We start from the raw sequence: 15,513 nt of genomic DNA, 5'->3' as shown, positions 1-15,513 counted from the left end.
TGCCCTGACTGGGAATCGAACTGGCAAACCTTTGGTTCACTGGATGACTCCCAATTAACAGCCACACCAGCCAGGGCTATAGTCATTTAAAAAATATTTTAATATATATATTTTTATTGACTTCAGAGAGGAAGGGAGAGGGAGAGAAAGATAGAAATATCAGCAATGAGAGAGAATCATTGATCGGCTGCCTCCTGCAGCATGTGCCTTGGACAGGAATCGAACCCGGGACCTTTCAGTCCTCAGGCTGACGTTCTACCCCCTGAGCCACACCGGCTAGGGCTACCATCAGTTTTTGAAGGGACAGCACATGAGTGTTTTTGCCAAGGGTGGCTTTTCCAGGGACACCATACAAGAGTTACTCTCCAGAGAGCCACTTGCACGTGGGTACAACAGAGTGTGCAGTCCCTGCCACTCAGCGCTGCCAGTCCCCAGTGGAGAGTTAGCCCCCGACAGTCGCCTCCCTGCGCAACCAGTTCTTTCTTCTATAAGAGGGTTTAAAAGCAGGCCATCTGGGGTTGCTGTGAGCATGAGGCGAGCTCATGGGTAGAAAGTGCTGCGCACACTCTAAGTGCTTGCTACACATGAACCTTTATCTCTGGTCTGTGGAAGGAGAGAAGGGAATGGGCTCAGGGAGAGAAGCCAAGTGCTGGAACTAGAGAAAGGAGGTGGGTTTCAGCCATATAGGCTTGGGTTAGACCTTTGAGAGAAGGTTCAACAGATTCTGTTTCCTAGATCCCTTTTGGAAGTCACCATAGCCGTGTGCAGCCAGTGGAGCTGGCGAAAGCGAACGTCTGCTGCTAAAACACAGTATTTGTAGGGCACTTAGAACAGTGCCCTGGTGAGGGCTGTAGAAGCGTTTGACTAAATGAAGCCTCCCGAGGGAATTGTGCCAGTCTCAGTGATGGGCACGGGAAGAGAGTCACCAAAGAACGTATATGCACATGTGCGGAGCCCATGGACACAGACAATAGTGTGAGGAAGGCCTGGGAGGGACGGGGGCTGGGTGGAGGGGGGCAAAGGAGGGGGGGATGGGGGACATCTGTAATACTGTCAACAATCAAACAAGAAGAAGAAGACTGGACCTAAGCAGAGGCTGCCTCGCTCAGCTGTAAGGGGCATCCGGGGAGGGCAGGGGCAGGGAGGCTGAAAAGGCTAGTCCGACTTTCATTGATGAAGAAATAACAGTTTTTATTTCTTGGCCCAGAATCGCAGCATGGAGAGAGCTAGTTTTAGGATATTACTGGGATGTAAATGGGTATATTGATCTCTCCCTTTTCTAATTCTGTTTGCACTCAACATCTTTTCTGCATGATTAGCACCTTATTCTTTACTGGCTGATCTTTACTATTGTTACTTCACAATTTAGTGCCCAAACAATGCCAGCTGTGATGTAGAAAGAAGAGAGATTGCTGGACTCGGCGAGTGAAGCGCGGCAGCTCTGCGGTAGTGTGCACGAACTTCCACTTACTTTTATTATTTAATCTGCCCGGCCTCGTCCATCTTTTTGAACTGGCATCCCCCCATTCCCCTAGCCCTTCTGGGGGACTGCTTATCCTCTGACCACGCTTGGGGCCTGCCAGCTGTGGTTTCTGATTGGTCCCCTGTGCCAAAGGCGGACCCTTTCCTGACTTGGCTAGACAGGACACTCCTGAATTTTTAATTTATTTTTTAGTGAAAGGGAAGAATTTATTGTTAGGCCCCAGGTGTCTCAGTGAGTTCAAGGATGTCATTGCAGCCATGTAATAGGATGTTAAAATGGGGCCTTTCCCTGCCTCTGATTCTACAGAGCCACAGGCACAGGGATGTCCTTTGTACACCAGAGTGAGTGTGAGGCAGCCTCCTATGTGGAATTAAAAGGAAGAGCCCAGAACTGGTTTTGCCACTTTTGGACCCCTCAGCCTGATCAGAGATAGTAAAGGGGCGGGGTTAGACTGTGGAGAGGGGAGTGGATTTATGGAGATGTGTCCTTGCAGAAGCTGCCCCATCTGTCCCCATGTTCCCACCATTCTGTCACTCAGCACAGGCTGGGTGACAGTAGAGGCACAGTGAGCATCATTTCAAGCCCATCTCCCTGCAGTGTTGAACTTGAAGCCCATGAGCCTTGTCCTCTGAGTTGGTGAAGCTGGGGAAATGGGTCTGGAATTCAGGTGGCCCTGGTTTCCCGCCTGGAGGGGGATGCTGGGCTGCCGTGGAGCAGGAGGAAGCCTCAGGCAGAGAGAAGCCCAGGTTTGGGATGTGCTCTTCAGGGAGCCCTCCCCTCGCTGGCGCTGCCCTTCCTTGGGGTAGTTTCTTTTTGCGTCAGCAAACTGCGGCTCGAGACCCACATGCGGCTCTTTGGCCCCTTGAGTGTGGCTCTTCCTAAGCCTTAGGAGTACCCTAATTAAGTTAATAACAATGTACCTACCTATATAGTTTAAGTATAAAAAATTTGGCTCTCAAAAGAAATTTCAATCGTTGTACTGTTGATATTTGGCTCTGTTGACTAATGAGTTTGCCGACCACTGGCCTAGGCTAATTGAGGGGCTGTGTTTCGTCCCTTATAACCAAGGGTCCTAAGTAATATTTTGTGACCTTCAGCAACTCACTCAGCTTCTCTTAGTCTTGTCCCCCACCCCCCAGCCATGTGGACAATGGGGTAACATTAATCACCTCACAGTTTCTGAGATGTCCAGATGAAGTAGTAACGTATGTGAAAGCTTTTGGGGGACTGTAACATAGGAGATGGGGGGCTGTTACAAGTGTGGCGATTATTTCACTACCTGACAGTAACGATTTGATTGTTCTGAACGTTGTTGGTTTCTTAAATTAAACATTCTTACAGAAACAAATGATGTCTTTAGCATGTTCCATTTTTTTAAAGAGTTGAAATAAGCTTGACCTGACCTAAGTATTTGTAGGTAATGAATGAATGGTTCTTGATAAATTATGGCCTTTTCAAGCCTAAAAAAAAGCTTTTTCTGATTTGAGCTCTAATTATGTCTTGGTGAGCATCGAGTACAGCTGTCACATCAGATGGGTTGCTCTCCATGCCTCTGTCCCAGGGGAAATCGTGCTAAAATTTTAGAGTGATTGCACATTTATTTGGCTTTGGAGTTAAGTAGCCATAGGTTTGACTATCCTGATGTTGTCACTTACTAAACTATGTTGTCTTTGAGCCACAATCTTGTCACCTGTGAAATGGGACTAATAGTCTCAACCCTGCAGATTGAGGATTAAGATGATGTATTTCAAGCCCCTAGCTGTGTCTTGTATGTGGTAAGTGCTAAATAAATGTAGCTGCTACTATTAAAAATGATAGCTTTAGTAATAGTTGCAGTTAAAGGGGTAAGACTAGAAAATATCAATATGAACTTGGTATTTAATGCCAAAATGAATGAGTATCAAAATCAGCTAATCAATTACTATCGGGTGCCTTATCTGTGTAAGGGGTAGGTGTAGATGGATAAGAAGGCGTATAACACCATTCCTGTCATTTGGGGGAACAAGTCATATGCATATAGAAAAAACGGGCAACCTACTAGGAGCTGGGCTTTGGGGGATGGCAGGAGATTGGAAAGGAGGAGGCATCCCAGAGAAGGAAAAGGTAACAAGGGAAGGGGAAGTGATGTGAAGACTGAAACGTTTAGGGCAGTGGTTCTCAACCTTCTGGCCCTTTAAATACAATTCCTCATGTTGTGACCCACCCATAAAATTATTTTCGTTGCTACTTCATAACTGTAATTTGCTACTGTTATGAATTGTAATGTAAATATCTGATATGCAGGATGGTCTTAGGCGACCCCTGTGAAAGGGTCGTTCGACCGCCAAAGGGGTCGCGACCCACAGGTTGAGAACCGCTGGTTTAGGGTGCTCTTTGGACTCTAAGTGCTCTATACCCATTATGCCTCATTTTCCTCTTTCATTTTTCCTGTCTTCCTGCTTCCATCGCAGACCTGCTTAGTGTTTCGGATCATTAGGGTGAAGATCTATATCTATACCCATCCTGCATTCCAGGGTTTAACACTTATTGCAGACTTGTTTTCTCTGTGAACAGTTGGCTTCTTGTTGGCCCACACCATCAACTCATGAGAATTCTCTTAGAGCAGTGATGGTGAACCTTTTGAGCTCGGCGTGTCAGCATTTTGAAAAACCCTAACTTAACTCTCGTGCCTGTCACATATAGAAATTTTTTGATATTTGCCACCATAGTAAAACAAAGATTTATATTTTTGATATTTATTTTATATATTTAAATGCCATTTAACAAAGAAAAATCAACCAAAAAAAAAATGAGCTCGAGTGTCACCTCTGACACGCGTGTCATAGGTTCGCCATCACTGTCTTAGAGGATTTTGCCTCCCCCCTCCGATTTGCTTGGCCTTGTTTTAGTTTCCTGCACTGTGAGTGGCTCTTTTGGAGTTTTATCGTGTTGAGTCTTGGCTGTCAATTCAGCAGAAGTTTGTTGAGCACCTACCTACTACAGGCAGCTGGCAGGGCCATGGGCTCAGGAGGCCTGAGGAGCAGGGAGATTAATGAGCTGGGTGGCCCCTGCCCTGAAGCCACTCACTTAGTAGAAGAAACAGATGGGCAGACGGACTCTAATTAAATGTGATTAGTGCTTTATTTTGGTCGGATAAGGAAAGACGTTTGGCGGGAGCCCCAAATCCTCGAGTCCTCCGTCCGCTACTTAATGCTGTGCTCCATTCACAAAGGCTGTCTACCTCCCCAGCCCAGTCTAGAAACCTGCATTCTTTCTCGGTAGCTACAGTTCTGATGTGACTCTTTCTGCCTCGTTCCCTGATGGTAAAGGGCTTAGGTTCTTTTATCACCCCACCCAAATCCTCCTCCAGGCAGAATGTCTAGATGGAAATTCTAGATCTGGAAGTTTGTTCTCTTCCTCTCTTCCCACAGACTCACACCTGCTCCTCCCCTGGGTTCTCCATCTCATCAACCCAGAGGCCTTTGACACCTCCCTTTCTCACTCCTATTTTTTTAAAATATGTTTTTATCAATTTTAGAGAGGAAGGCAGAGAGAGAGTGATAGGAACATTAGTGATGAGAGAGAATCATTGATCAGCTGCCTCCTGCATGCCCTCTGCTGGGGATCGAGCCTGCAACCTGGGCATGTGCCCTTGACCGGAATTGAACTCGGGACCCTTCAGTCCGTAGGCTGACACTCTATCCACTGAGCCAAACTGGCTAGGGTTCTCACCCCTATTCTTTATTATTTCCTTTCTTCTACTTACTCTGGGCCTTTCTTGTTTGCTAATTCTTTTAGTTGTAGGGTTAGATAGTTTATTAGAGATTTTTCTTGTTTCTTGAGGTAGGCCTATAGTACTATGAACTTTCCTCTCAGGACTGCTTTTGCTGTGTCCCATAGATTTTGTGTTGTTGTGTGTTCATTTCATTTGTTTCCAGGAAGTTTTTAACTTCTTCCTTGATCTCATTGGTAACCCATTCATCTATACCAGTGGTTCTCAACCTTCTGGCCCTTTAAATACAGTTCCTCATGTTGTGACCCAACCATAAAATTATTTTCGTTGCTACTTCATAACTATAATGTTGCTACTGTTATGAATCGTAATGTAAATATCTGATATCCAGGATGGTCTTAGGTGACCCCTGTGAAAGGGTATTTCGACCGCCAAAGGAGTCGAGACCCACAGGTTGAGAACCGCTGATCTATACTAATAAAAGGGTAATATGCTAATTAGACCAGACATCTTCTGGACAAAGCCATGACATGAGGGTGGGGTCGAGGCTGAGGCAGTTAGGGGTGATCAGGCCGGCAGGGGAGAGCAGTTAGCGATGAGGCCAGCAGGGGAGGGCAGTTAAGGGCAATGAGGTCGGCAGGGGAGGGCAGTTAGGGACTGGCAGGCCGACAGGGGAGGACAGTTAGGGGCCAGCAGGGGAGCAGTTAGCGGGCGATCAGGCTGGCAGGCAGAGGCGGTTAGGGGCATCTGGCTGGCAGGCAGAGGCGGTTAGGGATGATCAGGCAGGCGAGCGGTTAGGAGCCAGCAGTTCCGGATTGTGAGAGGGATGTCCAACTGCCGGTTTAGGCCCGATCCCTGCGGGCAGTCAGACATCCCCTGAGGGGTCCTGGATTGGAGAGGGTGCAGGCCGGGCTGAGGTACCCCCTCCCATGCACGAATTTCGTGTACCGGGCCTCTAGTTGTTTAATAACATGCTATTTAGCCTCCATGTGTTTGAATGTTGATTATTCACCAAGTCCTGTCAATTCTGTCTTCTCCTACTTCTTTCCTCATTGCCATCTCCCAAGTCCAAGCCATCATCTCCAGCTGTAGGTCATGACCCAAGCCATTGGGTTCGAAAAATAATTTAGAGGATCTTTACTAGCATTTTAAAACAAAAAAGAAAGAGAAGTAGAATGAAAAACTTTAGAGTGGAGTCCGTGTAGTGAGGCTGAGTTTTATTTTGTGAGACTTGTACTTGTGTGCAGTAATAGTTTTACAGAGAAAGGTTAACATTGCTAAGGGTTTCACATCTATTGACTTACTTATCCTCCACAACAACCTATGCTGTAGGATCATTATTGTTACCCTTGCTTTACGGATGAGGAAACGGAGGCTCAGGGCATTTGAAAAACTGGCCCAACATCACAGAGAATGCAAGTGTCCCCGCCCACCCACTAGCCCAGGCTGGTGGCCAGCCTCTCATAGACTGTGTGTGTGTGTGTGTGTGTGTGTGTGTGTGTGTGTGTACTGGGTGGCAAAGTAAGTGTCTTTCTTATTCTACAAGTTGTGGTAAAAAAAAAAAAAGTTGAAGAGTTTCTTTTTGACAGATATCTGTACCTTCTCCCTTATCCCCTCCAGATCTCTAAGCAGCAGCCACAATAACCTTCTACAATGCAAACTGGATGATGCTTCTCTATAGCAGGGTCCCATACTCTTAGGCTTCTCTATAGCAGGGTCCCATACTCTTAGGCGAGCATGCAGTCCATGTGGTGACAGGCCTGTGGAGCCTGGTGCCTGCTGGCCACTTGGGCCTTGCAGCTCATCCTTCCTCAGAGACTTTGAGACCCCCCTCCGAGGCCTCTGAATGTGCTCAGGCCCTTTATGGCCTGTTCCCAAGCTATCCTGGACTGCAGTTCACAGCATGTACTATATCCATAAAGTAATAGTTTCTTGTTCAGTTGATGTCTGTTTGGGGTAAGGATACATAGGCTGGCTCACACCCCAACCCTGGGGGCAGTGTCTGGCATGTCAGTGAGTGAATGCTTACTGGGTGTTCCACTAGCTGTTGGTATCCGACTAAAGGGGTCCATTTTCCTGCCCGCATCAAAGCCCAATAGGACACGAACAGCAGCTTGCAGCAGAGAAAGTGGCCCAGGCCTAAGAGTCACAGGTGAGCTAATGCTCAGAGACCTGTCTCTTAGATGGCTTCCTGGGGATGGGCTGGCTGTCTAGGCAAAAAATCATTAGTCATGGTGACTAAGGGAGTTAGGATCATGGTCCATACTGATTGGTGATCATTAGTCATTGCATCTGGTCCTGATGTCGGCCATGGTGTCGCTTTGTCTGGTTTCTCTGCTCTTCTGGGCCTGGAGCTGAAACACAACTGAGGCCTAGATGTTATCTCTTGTGTCACCGAAACGCTTTCTCCATCTGTGGTCAGCAGACCTGAGATTAAAGGACAAACCCCACACCGTGGTCTTATCACCCCAGTGCCCAAATTCGTACTCTACAGGGTGAGCTGAATAAAACCACGTAATGTGCTTTTCATGCTCCGCTGCTCTGACCTGCCTGATTTGGAGTAATTCTTCTCTTCTCCGCCATGCAAAAGAAAACACAAAAGACACCTGACCTTCTATTTGGTCCGTACATTTCCCCCTGCCCATACATTGGGGGAAAATGTTAATACACTCTTTCTATGAATATGTTTAATCAAAGAACTTGATGTGGATACAGTAAATTGGCCTTTGGTTTTCTGTCTGCATAGATGATAGCAGGAGGGTTTTGCAACAGAATAACCTTGGAGTCACGACTTCGGTAAGAAGATCAAGCCACTGTTTAATGTGATGTTTCATTCTGTGAAGTCACCTACAGAGAAATCTAACATTTACATAAACCACTGCTTTTGGTTCTTGGCATGTGGCCGGCACCAATCACTTTGGGCTGGATGAGCTCTGGGAATGCATAAAAACCTCCCGTTGCTCCCTCCCACCCCCCACCCCACCATGTATAGATAGATGGACAGGAAAATATTTACCAGCTCAGAAACATCCTCTTGTTTCGAAGCCTGAAACTTCTTCAGCCACATCATGTTCCTGCCAGAGTCTGAAAACGAACAGGCCTGGGAAGGCCCAGGGATGCGTGAGCCTTAGAGAATGGCATGCATCTATCTGCGTTGCTGATTTTTCAGGTGTTGCTCTGAGATGGAATTCAGAAAATTATCAGGGAGTTTTGGTCCTCTTGATTTCTAATTTTTGTGATGGAGTTAGAGTCGCAGAAATATCATGAGTTGCTAATTTAAAAAATAATTTTCTTCTTCTTTTTGTATGAGCAATTCACACTGATTGTAGACATTTGGAAAAATATCAAAAGCCGTAATGCTGAAAATTACCCATAATTCTAGTATTCAGAGATAATCACTTACAAAACATTTTGTTGTATTTGCATGCATCTTTATATGCATAATTAAGATCATTGTGTATGAATTTTTATTTCTATTTTCCCCATTTAACATTTGAATATTTTTTCTTGCATTGAGAGCAGTACAGAGTAGGGGCTCGTCTTCCTTTCCTCTGGCTGCTGTAATAAATTTCCCCAAAGTGGGTGGCTTAAAACAACAGAAATCTAGTCTGTCACAGTTCTAAAAGGCCAGAAGTCTGAATCAAGGTGGAGGCAGGACTGTGCTCCTTCCGGGGGCTCTAGGGTCAATCTTTTCCTCGCCCCTCCCACTTTCCGGAGGCTGTTGGCGTTCCTTGGCATGTGGGCCCATCCCTCTAATATCTGCCTCTGTGTTCACATGCCTTTCTTGTGTGTTTGCCTGTGTGTGTGTGTGTGTGTGTGTGTAATCTCTCTCTCTGCTTCTATTATGAGGACACTTGTGGTGGCATCTAGGGCCCACCCAGAAAATCAAGGCTATCTCTTCCTCTCAATCTTATCTTAATCACACCTACCAGGTCCTATAACATTTTCAGGTTCCAGAATTGGGGCCTGATGTCTTTGTGGTTATTATTCAGTGTAGTGTAGGGTTAAGAGCTTGGACTTTGGAGCTGGGCACAGTGGACTCAAATCCCAGTGCTGTCTCTTAGCAGCAGAGTGGCCTTGGGTGAGCATCTTAACTCTCGGTGCCTCTATTTTCTAATCTGTAAAATGGGGATAAAAACAATACCTACCTCTTTGAGTTGATATAGGGATTGGGGGTTAATAACATGCAGAGCATCTAATAAGCATAGGATAGTGCCTGGTCCATGTAAGGATTAGCCGTTACTAATATAGTTGTTATTTTAATGAAAAATTCTTTGTAAAATGTTATTTTAACGGCTGCATAAAACTTTATGAATCTACCATAATTTATCTAATTTCCTTTTCTTGGCTATTAAGTTTATTTTTAGTTGTTGTTTTTTTTTTTTTAAATTTCATATAAAACACTGCCATGGATAGCTCTGAGGGTTCGGTTTTGTCCCCGTTTCAGATTGTTCCCTAGTGAAGTTCTGAAGATGGAGTTACAACATCAGATGGGTGGACAGTTTTAAGCCACTTGTAAGGATGTAACAAATTGCTTTCCAGAAAGATTGTGCCTATTTCACTCCTACCAGTTGTTGAATGATAGAGTGCCCACTTTACTATGGCTATACCTGTATGGAGTGTGATCATTTTAAACATTCTCAGGTGTTTTGGCTTGGTCTGCCCTTTAAGGCGGAGATGTAACAGCAAAAGAACTCAGCACAGTGGTTCCTTTAGCAAGGACTACTCGTGCCGGCAAGGCAACTTCTAACGAGAGAGTAAATCCTTGCTTTATTAAGTCTCCAAGTGTTGTCTCTGTTCTATATGAAACCTGGAAACTTCCTGAATGTTCTTGAGAGTACAGGGAGGGGTGCTGGGGAGAGGATATGTTAGTAGCAGGGCAGTGCAAGGTACAAAAGGATTTTAATGAAAAAGTTTTGTGTTTTCAAACTTGGACATGGAAAACTCTGAGCATTTTATGGGATGAGGGAGGCACTTGAACAGAAAACAGCAATTTAATCACTTTACAACTAAAGCCATGTGAGGGATGGGAATAGGGGTCGGGAGGGGACAGCTTCTGCACTGCCTGTCCGAGAAGGTGGGGACCAGCCCTGGGCAGGCCGAGGGCACAGTCTCCACCTGCTCTTTGCACCCCTGCCACCTGTTAGCCACCTCTCCTTTCTTGCCCCATTTCATGGTCTTGCCCAGCCCCGTCTCTGGGCTGTAGAGGAAAAGCAGGGTCCTAGCTGAGTAAAAGATGGGGGTGTTTTTTTTCCTCAATGGTGAATTGGTTTGTGTGCACCATGTACAACCGGCCACAGAGGAGTTCAACACTATGCAAACCAGCTGTAGTGGACTAAATAGTAGCCCCAAAGATGTATCCAAATAGTGTTCTCTTATTTGGCAATCTAATTGTATAGATATAATTAAGACAAGGATTTTGAGATGAGATCAATTTGGATTATCCAGGTAGGCCTAAATGCCATTATAAATGTCCTTATAAGAGAACAAGAGGGCGATCACACACATACACACACTCTCACACTCACACTGCAGTGAAGTGGAGGTGTGATGTGGCCACCAGCCACCTGATGCTGCAAAAGGCAAGGAGCAGAGTCTTCCCAGCGCCTCTGAAGGGAGTGTGGCCCTGTGGACACTTTGATTTTGGGATTCTGGCCCCCAGAACTGTGAGAGGCTACATTGATATTGGTTTACACCACTCAGTCTGTGGTACTTTATTACAGCAACTGCAGGGAACCCATATACCAGTCTGTGCTCCATTTAATAAGACAGTTCCACTGATTGTGTACTTGGCTGTGTAGCAACATCATCCTGTATAATAAAAGGCTAATAGGCAAATCAATCGAACGGCGGAATGACTGGTTGCTGTGATGCACAATGACCACCAGGGGGCAGACGCTCAATTCAGGAGCTGCCCCCTGGTGGTCAGTGCACTCCCAAAGGGGGGAGCGCTGCTCAACCAGAAGCCTGGCTAACGGTTGGTGAGCGCAGCGATGGTGGCGGGAGCCTTTCCCGCCTCCACGGCAGCGTTAAGGATTTCCGACTGACAGCTTAGGCCCGCTCCTCAGAGGGAGCCGACAGTCAGACATCCCCCAGACTGCGGGAAGGCGCAGGCCAGACTAAGGGACCCCCCCCCCCCCCGCCCCAGAGTGCACAAATTTCTTGCACCAGGCCTCTAGTATGCTATAAAAGCTTCGAAGGCTCTCCGTTTCTGTACTTGTGAACCAGCAGCAGAGTTGGAGAGTGGCACTGGTTTGAAGACCACCCTTGGAGTACCACTGGTCTCCTTTGTTTTATGAAAGAGGCCCAGAGAGGAAGTGGTAGGACTGAGATTAGAGCACGGTGCCTCTGCTGCTTGCAGTGGATAGATGGGATGTGGCACCAGCCTCCTGGGGCCGGGTCTGGGGTGAGCAGACAGGAGAGCTGTCCTGCTGCCTGTTCTGTAGGCCAGCTGGTGTCCCTGTCACTGTTCTGTACCCTGCCGAGTGAGAGCGGATGCTCCAGGGAGCCTCTTAGAAGCCCCAGGAACCAGGGGAAACTTGCAAAGCCTCTGCTGCAGCTAATGAGCCAACAGCAGCAGGCGAAGGATCCTGTCAAGGGTAAAGGTCATTGCTTGCTGTCCACTTAATTTTCATTTGACTGCTTTAGTCCTGTGGTTTGGGTGTTATTTTCTGTCTGCAGTTCAATTTTAACTTTCTACATTTCCTGAATGGTAGTTATCACGTAGAGAGTGTGGGATTGGACTACAGTCATCTTGACTATTAGGCTGCTTGAATAAAGTCCATCCAACTTAACTTGGCCCTGAAGAACCTTCTCCTTTCCAGCCCTGCCCCCCACCCTTCCCTTTCATACACCTTAATCCCTGAACTTGACCAGAATCATCACTCCAGTACAGCAGGGGACTCGAAGAGGCTAGATTCTTGAAGCCCTATAGTAGGTCAGTTCATGGTTGAGTAACTCAAGTGCTGATGGAAAACTATAGCAAGGAGATAAATCTTTAAAGATCTCAGGAAAGAAATGTTCACATTTACTAAAATAGACTCTAAAGGCAACACAAACAGCTAGTACCAGACACCAGCATCTGGTCTACCATTCAGCGCAGTTGAATCACCAGGTGATTGTAGCCAGGCAAGAGCAGAAGAAAAACCAACCTGCTGAGCCCAGCACTCATTGCTGACCTACTAAACCATGAGCAAATAAAATATTCATTGTTTAAGACAAAGAAAAAAAAAGGGCAGCACAATGAATCAAGACTGAGTTATTACACTTCTTATTTTAGTAACGATGGGCATTGTATAGTTACTTAATTATTCCTTGCTTACTGTGGGCACTTTTCAGTCTCACCTTTTTGTATTTTCAATGAAATTTTTATTTGTTTTGTTTTGTTATGGATAACGACCATATTAGGAGTCCCTTTTCTCCAGTATTTGGGCTTCCATCTTAATATTAAACACTGCTGGGATTTTATGAATTATTTATTAGGTCTGTTCTCTGGGCCTCTTTCTTTCCTGTCAGATATCATGGGACGGTAATTCAGAGGCCCAGGTCACTCTCTCATCTTTTATTTTTTCCAAGGCTTTGTTTCAGAAGCCTTTTTTCTTAGCCCTCTACTTTTCTTTCTTTTTCTAGTCTCAACCCTAGATCTCTTATTTTTAAATCAGTGATTTTTGGTTGCAGGGAAAAGAGGTGCCGTGGCACCAGCTTAGGTTAGTGGAGGGTTTGTTGTAGGAATGTTGGGAGTTGTAGGGAGCAAAGCTTGACCGCCTGCTGGGAACTGGAGCAGGAAGGCCCCTCTGACTCAGGGCTGCGCTGTCCTGCTCATCTCGTGTGTGTGTGTGTGTGTGTGTGTGTGTGTGTGTGTGTGTGTGTGTGGTGTGGTGTGGCATGTCTGTTTCCCTGAATCAGGGCTCACTGTTGTGTGCCTAAGTTTGCAAGTCTTTATTCTCAAAGGAGGGAAGGGGGCAGTGCAGCTGATGGTGATATGTCCATCCTCCAACTCGATCAATTGGGGGAGCGGAGCCATGTGATCGCCCTCTCAGCACGGACTTGGGGGATGTCCCAAAAATAGGGTGTGTGGAAGGGTAGCCCTCCAAACCTATTAAACCTCTTCTGATTTCTCAACAGGAATAACTCAAGTCACCTCTGCTGGAAATCGGTTTGCTGAAACTATTGAAACAGCAATTCTTGAAGTTGAAGAAAAGGTAAGGAGACGTAAATTCATATCTACTCAGGTTCTCTTCTCCAGGAAACACACATGTGGGGAGGGAATCCTATCCTGTCGTTCCTCAGACATGCCTGGTTCTGGATGTCATATTTCACCCCTCCTCTCTGCCGGGCACGTTCCTCCATCCCTCAGGGCCTTTCTCAAATGCTACCTCCCTGGAACTGAAGGCTCTTTGGTTCCTTCCTGCTGGCAGTGATTCCTCCCCTTTAAAACCCCATAATAATGTCTCCTTCTTACCGACATGTATTGTATGGCCTCACATTTTCTTTGTGCCCCTCCTCTGACTGTTCTTCTCCCACAGCTGCGCCGAGTGTGGGGGCTCCTCCTCTGTGACCTCCCCATCCTGGCATTTCCAGCTTGATTATAGTTGCCTGTTTGTGTGTCTTTTCAGTGAGCTCCTCGGGGGCAGACCTGAATTGTGCCTGGGACGTAGTAGATGCTCCATAAATGTTTATTGAGTAAACAGTGAATCGGCCTCCTGCCAGCTAGACTGTCAGCTTCTGTGTGGGCTCCCTTTGTACCTCCACCTCTCCACTCTCTCCACTCGTTCTCACGTTGGTTCTGTTCTTTGAACTTTCATCAGAAATTGCTAATCTTCTCTAGTTTTGCTTTGTGTTTTAACTATTGGTGAAATGAAGCTCAGAGGAAAGCTTTTGTATCTGATTTTTCTTTTTCATGGGCAATTTGAGCCCATGTTCAGAGCCATAATCCAACAGCTGGAAGGGAAGGGAGGTGACAGGCAGGTCAGGAAACCAGTGACCGCGGGAGCCTGGCTCCCCGCCTGCCTCCACCTCCCTGTGGCTGGTGGTGAATGGGCCTTGCGCGAGGTTGGGGTTTGGTCCTCTTATCTGCCGGCATCCATCCATCCGTATGCTCTTCAAGCTGCTTTAATCAATAGACGATTGCATTTTAACCCACTTCCTTGCTCCGAACATTTTTGCATAAACGAATGTGTCAGCAGTTTCCTAATTTCAGACTGTTTACTGCGCTTGTTAAGTATCCCAGAGACATTCCTTACCAATTCTACTAGTTTTCTCGGTTACCATCGTCTTTGAGGACTTGTCCCAGCCTTTCCTACCTAACAGTAACCAGCGGTTGTCTCTCATAGCTGTAGAGTTCTTCCCCTTTTACAGGGCTTCTACACACATCATCGGATCTTTTCCCACCAGTCCTAGCCAACAGGCAGGACAAATGGTCACTTCTCGTGTTCAGGCAGGAAACGGACTCAGCAGCTCAGTGTCTTACGTGAGGTCACGTTGTCAGTGTGAATGGAGTTGGGTATTTCTGTCCTCTGCACCATCTTACCATGGTCCTTCTCCGTGGAAGCCCCCGCTGCCGTCACAGAACCTGACTCTGTCTCTCACCTGTCTCTTACTCACCCTCACTGTTCCTTTTGGGGAGGAGAGCCTGGATCTGTTGGGAGATGCAGTCTGACCCTGGTGTCACCCTGAACCCTAGCCAGGCTGCTTTCTTGAGGAAGTAGATGTCTGTGGATATCTTGCTCCCAAGACCTTCTAGATCAGGGGTCCTCAAACTTTTTAAACCGGGGACCAGTTCACTGTCCCTCAGACCGTTGGAGGGCCGGACTATAGTTTAAAAACAAACTATGAACAAATTCCTATGCACACTGCACATATCTTATTTTGAAGTAAAAAAACAAAACGGGAACAAATACAATATTTGTATTTGCATGTGGCCTGCGGGCTGTAGTTTGCGGACCCCTGTTCTAGACAGTCTGGTAAGTTTTATTTTTGGTAGGGCTCACTGAAACGCAGGAAGCTTAATGAATTTACGTTAATGCTGCCCTGTGTTACTCTATGAGTGAACGGGATGACGCTAAGAGAGGCTTGATCAGCTTAATCTGGCTGTATCTCATGATGTTCTTTCCCTCCCTTCTTTCAATCATTGCAAATGGTCCCATCAATCAAGGCGGCAGCTCACTGCTCTGTGGCCATGTGGGATTGTTTAGTTAATTGTGACTTTATAAAAATGGCTCAACGTTTAATTAGAAAGCAGATTGTCAAATGACATTTTGGTTTGTCCTCTGATGGGGGAATTGGAAACTAGGCTCGTCATGATAGGAGACAGGCTCTG

At 46.4% G+C, this 15,513-nt stretch overlaps 1 long non-coding RNA gene across 2 annotated transcripts in view; it reads left to right on the top strand.

Annotated features, from left to right (window-relative positions):
- LOC102440196 overlaps nucleotides 1-15,513 on the top strand; it is a 59,796-nt gene that overhangs the window by 27,324 nt on the left and 16,959 nt on the right. For both annotated transcript variants that reach the window (XR_330134.3, XR_001349061.2), the window contains exon 2: nucleotides 13,320-13,396. This is a non-coding gene — a long non-coding RNA (uncharacterized LOC102440196). The remainder of the gene's footprint in view (nucleotides 1-13,319; nucleotides 13,397-15,513) is intronic.

The sequence above is a fragment of the Myotis lucifugus genome, unplaced genomic scaffold, assembly GCF_000147115.1.
Source record: "Myotis lucifugus unplaced genomic scaffold, Myoluc2.0 scaffold_104, whole genome shotgun sequence".
NCBI lineage: Eukaryota > Metazoa > Chordata > Mammalia > Chiroptera > Vespertilionidae > Myotis > Myotis lucifugus.
The sequence above is the reverse complement of the archived record's forward strand: the minus strand, read 5'-3'. Positions and strand labels throughout refer to the sequence as shown.